Source organism: Miscanthus floridulus, chromosome 3, assembly GCF_019320115.1.
Source record: "Miscanthus floridulus cultivar M001 chromosome 3, ASM1932011v1, whole genome shotgun sequence".
Lineage (NCBI taxonomy): Eukaryota > Viridiplantae > Streptophyta > Magnoliopsida > Poales > Poaceae > Miscanthus > Miscanthus floridulus.
The window spans coordinates 75,713,710-75,727,001 of NC_089582.1; the positions used below are offsets into that span (position 1 = coordinate 75,713,710).

The following is a 13,292-nucleotide window of genomic DNA, read 5'->3' on the forward strand; positions in this document are numbered from 1 at the left end:
CCCATGACCTTACCCTGTCCCATTATTGGGGCTGAGTTGATCTGACGTGGCCATACCACCAGCCTACACTGAGCACCACCATGACGTGGCCACAACCTGACCGAGTCGAGTCCCAACCTGCAACCCATGCAACCACCTCAGCATTCAAGCATGGTAATGCCAAGACTGACCTAATCCTAGACCTTGGCTTAGACAAACCTCCACTTGATAACTTCACCTTTACCCAAACCTAGCTTGACTTAGCTTCGGCTATTCAACCCCTATATCCCTAAGAACCTGACGCCAACATAGGGGGCCCGTCAACCATGTGTCCATGATGAACCTAGTCTCACCATGGCACCTAACCTAGACCCAGAGCCACCTTGTGTCCACCAAAGCCTAGGTCAAAGCCATAGGTTCACAACCATGTATGAGCGAATTTGCTTCTTCTTCATTCTTTTGGCTCTTTGTGATAATCTGTAGTTTATAGGGTTACCGGTTGGATGTGCGTCAGCTCTGGAGGAGGACCTGTGGAGTGGAGCTGACCTTGGAGGTGGAGGCCCATGCTAATCGACTACATCGACTAATGGAGACTTGTACCACTTCTACCTCAACATCGTAGGTGTCATGGCAACACCTTTTCCTTAGAGAATCCTATTAGGCATTGCAAAGTAGAACTATTAGCGCTTTATATTTGTTCCTTTGCTAGAATATGTGATGCATGCTATTGTCTGAGCCTTGATTACCTTGATTGAAACCACTTCACCCTGAATACCCAGCACCGTGCTCGCACTTATATATATGCCTATCTGCTTGCTTGCATTTACTCCATCATAATTACATATATTCCTTGTTATGTGATGTATGATGGATGTTGGATGATGTGGATGGTGGATAGGGTTTTAGCCATGAGGCACCGCCATGAGGTATATGGTTTGATACGCGATGAGAGCGGTGAATCTCGAGTGGGTGGTGGTAATGTGAGGAGTTCTAGAGATAGTTCCTTGCCCTTGACCTAATTCTTGGAGATACTGGCTAGAGCGAGAGGTTGCTGTGGTGTACAGAGAGCACCAAGGGTAGTTCCTACGGTGGGAACACAGAATCCTAAGGGGATGGCAGTCCTCGAGGGACTTTGGGATAAGGCATTTGGGGATGTGATAGGTTAGACCACCTTTGTGGGGTGAGTCTAGTGCTTTAAGGGCACATGGATTGGTGGAAGGTGCTTGCTCTGGCCAAATTAAGGATTGAGTAGGTTGCTACCATAAATCACGGGTTACTTCCATGCACACCACATGCTTACATGGGTGCAGGCCCGCTACCTAAATTAGTGCAAGCGACCATCAATCTTTGTGGGAGATAGTAGGCACGTGGTCTATGGCCCTATGCAATTAGTGTCAGGTGGGCGGAGGTTACTTCGTGCTACCTCAACTACATGATCCTAGCTTATATAGTGGTGTCTATATATCTTTGCTCTAGCTTGTGGGCAGAACTGGTGTTAGTCAGCCTAGTTTGTGGTGGTGGTGTTTACCATGGCCTGCACACATCTAGTGGTGTGTAGATTTCTTGACTTACAATGATGTTGAGATTGGTAGTTGGTTTCATTCTACACTCAAGGATGCCTCTGGATGGGAGATCAGCCAAGCTTTGCTTCCATGATAGAATAACAGTGTTTTATTTGTTGCTAGTTGTAACCAAATATTGTAATATATTTATTTGTGCACTCTAATGTTGTATGACTCTGTAATCATGTGTAATATGGACGCCCAGTGATAGCTGAGGTATCCTAGGACTATCACAAAGGGGCAAAAGGATCAGGAATTTCTATTTTGGAAATCCTAGTATGCTATAGGTGGTATCAGAGCCATACTTGACTGTAGGATGAAAACCTTAGGACCAAACACTAGTATAGAAGCCATAAAAACTATTTGTGAAAACACTTGTTCCCTCCACGCCTTGAGTTTTATTGCTACCCAACTCCCTGCTATGGAAAGATGACTTAGGAGGAACATTCCCCAATTACTACCCATAGCGATAGCTCGGTAGCTGTGTGAGACTTTTAAGCCTAGGAGTCGCCTTAAGTCAACACAATCTATATAGGTGTTGTAATGTTGTTTGATTGCTTGGGTCTTATGTTGTTGCGCTTCTTGTCGTTCTTAATGTCTAAGTGTAGGCTAGAAGCTATTTGTGTACTATATGTGAGGCTCCAAATCTTAGAGGTGAAACCACTAAGGTCTCCATCTCCTAGACCGATAGATGCACCCAAGGAATAAATAAGATAGGAGGGAAGTCCAGTCTGGAGGACTTAAAAATCCAAACCCTTGCCGGGAGGTAACATCGGTCGTTATCCATATTTACTTTCTAGCATTACATGAATTCTTTTCACTTTAGCATATTTATTTACATTGTGCTAATAAAAGAAAGATTAAAAAATTCATAATTGCATTTCATCATTGCATTATAAAAATCTTAAGCCCCATGTGAATAAATCTGTAGTGTAAATACCCAAGGGGAATATTCACTGTGGTGGCATAAAAATTAAAAATACCATGCATATCTATTTCCTTTTTTTGCATATGATAAATAGAAAATCTAAAAAATGATGAAAATGAATAAGATAGATATCCTGCTAGAACTTTGTCAATTAGAGAATATGTTTAACCCTAGAAGAACAACAAATCACCAAATAGCTGACCGCTAACCCCTTATCCTAATCCATGCCACGAGTATTGGTGTTCTTGTTGGTATTTTGTAGGATGGTACATATGATCAAGAGCAAGTTTACCCGGTTGTCTTCAGTCTCACTCCACCAGAAGTACATGTTCCTAAACCAATCCTCGGATGGATGAGAAAGACACCTGCTAGTGAACCCACTATAAGAAGGATCACTCAACTTCAACATTCAACCACGACAACATCCAGCTTGGGGAGGAGCATCCCCCATGTATCTAGCTAAGTATTTCCTTCCTTTCCTTTTGTTATTCTTAAGTTTGCTCTACATTTGCTAAAAATAATAAATAAAAAGATGCATAACAAACTAAAGCTAAATAAAAGTTTTATCTTTATGATAATAAGGTGTGATCTTAAAAGTGAGAAAACAAAATAAAAGGTGTGTCAAGATTTTTAAAAGCAAAATAAATGGACTCTAGTGGATAATCTCTTGCAATGGAAATGATGAATAGTTGCTCTATTATAATTCCTTTCAAGTACTTAGTTTTTAGCCTTGAATTCTCTTAAGTTTTGGATAAGACTATTTTGATATAAGAATTTGCTCTGAGCTTGAAACTCGTTGGTAGCATATGCTTGATCTAAGTCTAGATAATTGATGGACATGATATGAGAAGGTCTGAGATGTTGTTTATCTTGTTCCAAGTGATCCTAAAGTTCTAGAGATTTATCTTTTGAAAAACATAAAAATGCTTCATGATGAGTTCATGTATGACAAAGCTTGAATTCCTACCAAAGCCATATATGATATGTAGATTAGAAAAACTTTCACATATATGCTACTTGTTTTACATTGAGCTTAGTCAAGCTTTGTTTACCCTTATGAGAGGTTTGTCATGCTCTTAAAATCAAAATCACGTACACACCATCCACATATGCACTACTCCTACACTATAGGGTAGGCGTAAAAATATGCCAATCCATCTTGATCCACCCAAAAATATTTTACTCCTACACTAGGAGTGAACAATAAAAATATGGCCTATAGGATATCCACCAAATAAATGCTCCAAGTTCTTATTGCTATCTCTCAAAAGTTTTGTTGCAGAAAAGAGACATGGGGCTATGCAAAAGTTATTCATAAAAAAAGAAAAAAAGAAAGAAAAGAAGAAGAAAGAAAAAAAGGAGATGAGAAAAAATGGACAAGTGTCCAAGATATTTAAAACAATGGGGACTAGATTCCCGCCTGAGAAAAAAAGAATAGATGAATAAGATAGCCCCTATTTTCTCGCAAAGTTGCTTCCAAGTTTCAAAAGAGAGATATGTTTTCAATAAGCATGGTAGAATTAGGTTATCCATCATACATATCCACCATATACATCCACACACATGCACATCTTGATTTGATTGTATGACTCAACTCTCTTTCGATCCTGAGGTTTGACTTTACAATATATGCATTGCAAGTATGCTCTTTCATGCTATTTTTCCACTCCTATGAGCTCCACATAAGCCTTAGTTGTAGGAAGAGAAAGGCATAACATTACTATTGCCTTGGTAAGGATCCACAAATACCACATATATTGAGAGACTTGAGAGTGTCATACAATGAAAGCTCTGAGTTTTATTTTAAAAATTTACAAAAACTCCAAAATAATGGTTGAGCAAAGAACTTGAGACATAGTGCTTGACTTGATCATTTTGTCTTTCAATTACTCAAGACCCAAGTGAAGGCTGAAGAAGCCCCATGATTGAAGGTAATATGGGTAAGTTTGAAAGTCAGATCGGTTTATTCAAATCCAAAGGAGAATTCTTGTTTGAACACATGTACTTTTGAGGAGTGAAAACATCGTAGCAACTCCTGATCCATTTTGCTAAGTTTAGCTTTGCTAAGGGACTAGCAAAGCTTAAGGTTGGGGGAGCTTGTTGATGGTAGTTAACAACCATTATAAATCATCAAAGAAACATGCATAAGGGCATAAATATGATCACCAACAAAGGTCTAGGGGCTCAAACTAACAAATTCCATAAGTTTTGGTGAATCTATGATTTCTACTGGGTTTATCCAAAAAGCATCAAGAAGGACCTACATGTTAGAATTAATCACACTTATCCATCGCTGAAACTGGACTACCAGAAGACTCCAAAAGACTCGAGAGGACTCCACACTGAAGCGAACAGCGAGACGCCCCACCTGTAGCCCAACCAGCCCCTAGGCCCACTATCAGCCTCTGCATCATAATTTTGGTTCTCGACTGCCTCCTAGGTTGCATCCACACCATCCTTTAAGCCTAGTTTGATCCAAGGGCTCACAATGGATGCTTCGGCCTATATATACCTGGCCCCTACCACTTGAGCGCCTTCATATTCTAGGGCATAGCTAGTTAGGCTAGGTCTAGAGGGAGGCAAGCAGGCTTCACTTGGATTCCTAATCTTGTTAAGAGTGTGGCTTGGTATAATCTTTCTACCCCCTCTCCTTTGTATCTCCATTACTTTTATATGCTTGCTACAATTGTTATGACAACAATGGTATTCACAATATTCATGTTCTTAGTCATAATGTTCATCATCTACTTTGATTATATACTTAGTATAGCTAGTTTATCATTATGTTTATGCATACAGTTCGTATAGCTCTCACTCTAAGGTACCATGGGTGAGCAGTCGACATTGTGTAAGCATGGTACTTATATGTTGTTTACCTATGGATACACCCTATATTATGGGTCATGTGGTAGATCATGGATGTGTCACTCCCGTTGAGTCTTTTGTAGTCCACTCTCCGAATATAGGAGCAAGTAGGGTGCGGTTACTGAAGGAAGAACAAGCTCTGTTCTTAATCTTCCTTAGTAATATCCCTTATGTGTAGATATAAAGATGACCTTAGCCATGATTACTAGGTATAATTGCACTAATCAATATATGCTTTGACTTATAATTAAGAATGACTTAGGAATTATATACATATTCTATCTTATGACTTACGATAACTAATTCAATATATTCTACTTAACCATGCTAATACCATAGAAAGGAGTACTCTGAGTGATTTATCATTGATCAATACTTATCATATACATATTCTATCCTATGACTTACCCTTGTTGTGAGTAGAAATTGGTTATGGTTTACTTCTCCATCAATAGTATAAGTTATCAATACATGTCCGTGCCAAACCTTCCCTATGGTACAAATATAAATAACTAATATCCTGGAATACTCCTAGGGTGAAGTGCTACCATGGTATAATTATCTGTGTGCTTGCAGATCCTTTTCATATATATATATACATATTCCTCCTAGTCACATAATTTAATAAAAGAACTGCTTAGTATTATTCTAGTAGTAATGTTAAGTAGTACCAACAAGCATCTCTGACATCATCACTAGGGATGACAACCTGGTAAGTAATGTTAAGAGATGTAGGCATACATTAGGTGACTGCTAAAACAAGTGACAAGTTAATAAATACCAACAAGCATTTCGGGTGCCATTGACTGAGGAAGGTAGCTAGGCAAAGGAAGTATTGATAAACTTAAACTTATTGATGTGATCGAGATAACCATTGACCTATGCTCAAATAGGCTTACCCTTATTGTGTCTACTTTTTGCAGGGTAATGTATGACCGGTTTTGACCTTTTGACAAAGTATGTTGAAGATCTAGAAGCATTAATTAGGAGAACTAGAGCCAAACTCAAGAAAGTTTTAGCTTTAGAGTCAGAAGACAACCAAATAAGGCGAAGCTTAACACCAGAATTTGAAGCCATAGCCAACAAGACTCTCCATGAATTCTCTGCTCCAACTATAGCCAACATCCATATTGGACCAACAGTCAATGTTGGAGACAATGGATTCAAGCTCAAGCCAGCCCTCATCAACATGGTGCAAGCTAGCCAAGTTTTGTGGAAAGGCACATAAAGATGCAAGTGCACATCTCCAACTCTTCCTGGAGATCTATAACACTTTCACTATCAAAGGAGTGACCCAAGACGCCATACTACTTCTCCTCTTCCCATTCTCACTCTTGGGGAAGGCAAAGCAATGGTTTTACGCCAACAAAGATAGAAACACTACATGGGATAACTGCTCCACTGCCTTCCTAGCAAAGTTATTTCCCACAGGCAAGACCAATGCCCTACTGTGGGAGAATTTCAAGTTTTTAGCAACAACATGATGAATCTATCCTTGAGGCATGGGAACATTTTCAAGATTACATTATAGAATGTCCTTCATTATGGGATGGAGAATTGGCTACTTATGCAGACTTTCTACCATGGGTTGACCAACAGTACCTGTGAGACTATGGATGCTATTGCGGGAGGTGCTTTCCTGTCACTCACAATCCCAGCTGCAAACAGCTCTTGTGGAGAAGATGGCCTCCAACCAAGGTTGGAATGAAGAACGTCTTTAGACCCACAAGAGAGGCGGGGTGTGCATCCACTCAAGGAGGTAGACATGCTGTCTGCCAAGATGGACTTGCTGATGTAGAAGCTTGAAAATTGAGCCAATGAGAAGCAAGAAGTCATGCACATTCAAGATTCCCACATGACATGTGAAGAGTATGGAAACACTAGATATTCAGGGAATAGCTACCCTGAAATTCATGAGCATGTGAACTTCGTCAACAACAACTACTTTCATCCTTAACAGAATCAAGGATGGAACCAGCAACAGAGGTCAAACTACCAAGGTAATTACCAAGGTAACAATTGTAATAACTTGAATCAACCACCCTTGAGAGAATTAATTGTTAGCCAATCTAAACTTATGGAGGGATTATCTAGAAAGGTAGCTACCAATGATAAAATTCTAGAAAACATAAATAATAGAATGGATAGCTTTGCTTCTACCATTAAGAACCAGCATAGCTTTAATAAAATGATAGAATCACAAATAGCTCAGTTGGCTGCTGCTATTCCTTCAGTCTGACAAAGGTAAGATTCTGGGGCAACCGAAAGATCTAGAAACAGCAAATCTTATCGATATTCACAATACAGCTTACTACTACATGAAGCCATCAACTAGGAAGGTGGATACATTGTTCCCTACCCGACAACAAGGGTGACCCTGGGGAGACCTGTCATCCCCATCACCATTGGACCCCACATTTTTGAGGAAGTTGTCTGTGACTTTGAAGCGAGTGTCAACATCATGCCTAAGGTAATTTATGAGATGATTTTAGGGGATCCTTTGTTGTACACAAATATGTGTTTGCAGCTTGCAGATCAGTCACTCTGCTACCCCAAGGGAGTTCTTAAAGATGCCATCATATGAGTGGGACAATCATACGTCCCCATAGATTTTGTGGTTCTAAAAATAGGTGGTGATGAAAGGGCATCCATCATCCTAGGCTGACCTTTCCTAAGCACCGTGAAGGCCATCATCTATGCGGACAGTGCCAAGATCTGCTTCACAATCAAGGATAGAAAGGGGAAGTTTTCTTTCAAGAACTACATCTTGCAATCTCCTAGACATCCACAAACATCGTACCTGCTCGAAGAGACAACAGTAACCAAGAAGAAGAACAACCAAATAAGGAGGGAGAACAAGGTCAGGCAGCCATAAGAAGAATCAGTCAACATGATCAACACACCCTGATCAGAGTACGACCACCTCCTCGCTTCACCATTCCTTACCATGAAGGATGATCCTGGTGTACCAACAATCGAGTGTACCATTGGATAAAGAATCTTCCACAAGACCTTTTGCGACATTGGGTTAGGTGTCAACATAATGTTCAAGGTAACGTATGCATATTTATTTGGTGATGCACCTTTGTTCCCTACCTACATGCAATTGCAGATGGCGGACCAATCAATCTGATTTCCCGGGGGGATAGCTAAAGATATCATGGTAAGAATACATGATCATTATGCCCCTACCGACTTCATGGTTCTGGACATGGGAGAAGTAGAAGACGATACACCCATCATCCTAGGAAGGTTGTTCCTCAACACTACAAATGTGATCATCTATGTTGGATTTGGACAAGTCCACTTCCAATTCCCTAGAGAAAAGGTACGCTATTACTTTAATAGTTATACGACATATGAACAGCCAAAAAAGAACCGCTCTAGGAGGAGACGTCAATCATCCTGATGCCGAAGGGATCAACCCCAAGGAATGAATGGGAAGAAGATGAAAAACATGAAGAGCCTATAAAAGGTGAACCCACTCTACCAAGGTCAAGTCCATAAACCAAGCAGGTGTGGAAAGAAAAGGTGACATCAATCGAGTCACCATCATTAGAGGCGCAACCACCAAGGTCTCCATCTCTAGGACTGACAGATGCACCCAAGGAATAAATAAGACTAGAGGGAAGTCTTGTCTAGAGGACTTAGAAATCTGAACCCTTGCCGGGAGGTAACATTGGTAGTTATCCATATTTACTTTCTATCATTTCATGAATTCTTTTCACTTTAGCATATTTATTTACATTGTGCTAATAAAAGAAAGATTAAAAAAAGTTTCATCATTGCATTATAAAAATCTTAAGCCCCATGTGAATAAATCTATAGTGTAAATACCCATGGGAATATTCACTGTGGTTGCATAAAAATAAAAAATACCATGCATATGTATTTTCTTTTTTGCATATGACAAATAAAAAATCTAAAACAATGATGAAAATGAATAAGACAGACATCCTGCTAGAACTTTGTCAATTAGAGAATATGTTTAACCCCACAAGAACAAAAAATCTCCAAATGGTTGACCGCTAACCCCTTATGCTAATCCATGCCATGAGTTTTGGTGTTCTTGTTGGTATTTTGTAGGATGGTACATATGATCAAGAGAAAGTTTACCCGGTTGTCTTCGTCTCACTCTACCCGAAGTACATCTTCCTGAACCAACCCCCGGATGGATGAGAAAGACACCTGCTAGCGAACTCACTCTAAGAAGGATCACTCAACTTCAACATTCGACCACGACAACATCCAGCTTGGGGGAGGAGCATCCCTCCATGTATCTAGCTAAGTATTTCCTTTCATTTGTTATTCTTAAGTTTGCTCTACATTTGCTAAAAATAATAAATATAAAGATGCATAACAAACTAAAAGCAAAATAAAAGTTTCATCTTTATGATAATAAAGTGTGACCTTAAAAGTGAGAAAACAAAATAAAAGGTGTGTCTAGATTTTTAAGAGCTAAATAAATGGACTCTGAGGATAATCTCTTGCAATGGAAATGATGAATAGTTGCTCTATTGTAATTCCTTTCAAGTACCTAGTTTTCAGCCCTAAATTCTCTCGAGTTTTGGATAAGACTGTTTTGATATAAGAATTTGCTCTGAGCTTGAAACTCGTGGGTAGCATATGCTTGATATAAGTCTAGGTAATTGAAGGACATGATATGAGAAGGACTGAGCTATTGTTTATCTTGTTCCAAGCGATATTAAAGTTCTAGTGATTTATCTTTTGAAAAACATAAAAATGCTTCATGATGAGTTCATGTATGACAAAGCTTGAATTCCTACAAAAGCCATATATGATATGTAGATTAGGAAAACTTCCACATATATGATGCTTGTTTTGCATTGAGTTTAGTCAAGCTTTGTTGACCCTTATGAGAGATTTGTCATGGTCTTAAAATCAAGATCACGTACACACCATCCACATATGCAGTACTCCTACACTGGCAGTAGGCGCAAAAACATGCCATTCCATCTAGATCCACCCAAAAATATTTTACTCCTACACTAGGAGTGAACACCAAAAATATTCCCTATAGGATATCCACCAAATAAATGCTCCAAGTTCTTATTGCTATCCCTCAAAAGTTTTGTTACAGAAAAGAGACATGGGGCTATGCAAAAGTTATTCATAAAAAAAGAAAAAAGAAAGAAAAGAAGCATAAAGAAAAAAAGGAGATGAGAAAAAATGGACAAGTGTCCGAGATATTTAAAACAATGGGTGCTAAATGCCCGCCTAAGAAAAAGAAGAAGAGATGAATAAGATAGCCCCTAGTTTTCTTGCAAAGTTGCTTCCAAGTTTCAAAAGAGAAATATGTTTTCAAGAAACATAGTAGAATTAGGTTAGCCACCATACATATCCACCATATACATCCACACACATGTACATCTTGATTTGATTGTATGACTCAACTCACTTTGGATCCGAGGTTTGACTTTATAATATATGCATTGCAAGTATGCTCTTTCATCCTATTTTTCCAGTGCTATGAGCTCCACATAAGCCTTAGTTGTAGGAAGAGAAAGTCATAACATCACTATTGCCTAGGTAAGGATCCACAAATACCACATATATTGAGAGACTTGAGAGTGTCATACAATGGAAGCTCTAAGTTTTATTTTGAAAATTTACAAAAACTTTGGAATAATGGTTGAGCAAAGAACTTAAGACATAGTGCTTGACTTGATCGTTATGTCTTTCAATTACTCAAGACCCAAGTGAAGGCTAAGGAGCCCCATGGTTGAAGGTAATATGGGTAAGTTTGAAAGTTAGATCGGTTTATTGTAATCTGGAGGAGAATTCTTGTTTGAACACATATGTACTTTTGAGGAGTGAAAACATCATCGCAACTCCTGATCCATTTTGTTGAGTTTTGCTTTGCTAAGGGACTAGCAAAGGTTAAGCTTGGGGGAGCTTGTTGATGGTAGTTAACAACCATTATAAATCGTCGAAGAAACAAGCATAAGGGCATAAATATGATCACCAACAAAGGTCTAGGGGTTTAAACTAACAAATTCCACAAGTTTTGGTGAATCTATGATTTCTGTAGGGTTTATCTAGAAAACCATCAAGAAGGACCTACATGTCAGAATTAATCGCACTTATCCACCACAAAATGGATACCAGAAGACTTGAGAGGACTCCACACCAAAGCGAATAGCGAGACGCTACCAGGTGGGGCCGAACGGCGCCACCTATAGGCCGGCCGGCCCCTAGGGCCACTGTTAGCCTTCGCGTCACAATGTCGATTCTCCACTGCCTCCTAGGTTGCATCTACACCATCCTTTAAGTTGGTTTGATCCAAGGGCTCACAATGGACGCTTCGGCCTATATATACCAGCCCCTGCCACCCCCCGGGCATAACTCTAATCAATAAGTCATTTGAGAAGACAGAAACCATAATCATCCTCAGAGCTCCATCATATTCTAGGGCATAGCTAGTTAGGCTAGGTCTAGAGGGAGGCAAGCAGGCTTCACTTGGATTCCTGATCTTGTCAAGAGCATGGCTTGGTATAACCTTTGTACCCCCCTCTTTTGTATCTCCATTACTTTTATATGTTTGCTACAATTGTTATCACAACATTGGTATTCACAATATTCATGTTCTTAGTCATAATGTTCATTATCTACTTTGATTATATACTTAGTATAGCTAGTTTATGCATAAGTTCATATAGGGCTCACTCTAAGGTACCATGGGTGAGTGGTCGACATTGTGTAAGTGTGGTGCTTATACATTGTTTACCTACGGATACACCCTATATTCTGGGTCATGTGGTAGATCACAGATGTGACACTCTCCTTGAGTCCTTTGTAGTCCACTCCCCAAATATAGGAGCAAGTAGGGTATAGTTACTAAGGAAGAACAAGATCTGTTCTTAATATTCCTTAGTAATATCCCTTATGTGTAGATATAAAGATGTCCTTAGCCATGACTATTAGGTATAATTACACTAATCAACATATGCTTTGACTTGTAATTAAGAATGACTTAGGAATTATTCCTCTAATACTCTACTTAACCATGCTAATGCCATAGAAAGGAGTACTCTGAGTGATTTATCATTGATCAATACTTATCATATACATATTCTATCCTATAACTTACCCCTGTTGTGAGTAGAAATTGGTTATGGTTTACTTCTCTGTCAATAGTATAAGTTATCAATACAGGTCCATGCTAGACCTTCCCTATGGTACAAATATAAATAACAATACCTGGAATACTCCCAGGTGAAGTGCTACAATGGTATACTTATCTATGCACTTACAGATCCTTTTCATATATATATATATACATATTCCTCCTAGTCACATAATTTAATAAAAGAACTACTTAGTATTATTCTAGTAGTAATGTTAAGTAGTACCAACAAGCATCTGTGACATCATCACTAGGGATGCCAACCTAGTAAGAAATGTTAAGAGATGTAGGCATACACTAGGTGACTGCCAAACCAAGTGACAAGTTAATAAATACCAACACCAGCTAGCCCCGCCACTGCCGCTGCGACGACCTCCTTTAGCCACGATGCCTCTACACCTACCTCACTGAGCTCCACTGCCTCCATGGGCCTACACCATCATTGAGCCCCTGCTGCCTTGCTGCTCCTAGCTCGACCATGCCTGGCCACTATCGGCTGGCCGTAGTTGCCACCGGTTGGCCGTAGCCACCCTTTCTGGCTGATCGTAGCTAGCTGCTGCTTGATGGCTAATGTCTACAGCCAGCGGTGGACACCACAACTGGCTACAAACATCACCGGTGAGCTTCAGCCTTCACCGCACCTTGGGTAAGCCCTCTTCCTAGCCAAAGCTGAGAGCTCTAGTTTGGTTTTGGTGAATTGATGAAACCCTAAGTGCTAACCTAGTTTATCAAGTGATCATGAGATAGGTAGCACATTCCAAGTGGTGAAGCAAATGAAGATCATGACATGAAGATGGTGATCCCATGGTGA

General features: G+C 39.6%; 1 non-coding gene across 1 annotated transcript; it reads right to left on the bottom strand.

Moving 5' to 3' along the window:
- Positions 1-6,776: 6,776 nt before the first annotated feature.
- LOC136547661 (small nucleolar RNA R71) lies at positions 6,777-6,885 on the bottom strand. The gene has a single exon (XR_010781624.1). It is a non-coding gene; the product is annotated as a small nucleolar RNA R71 (small nucleolar RNA).
- Positions 6,886-13,292: the final 6,407 nt, after the last annotated feature.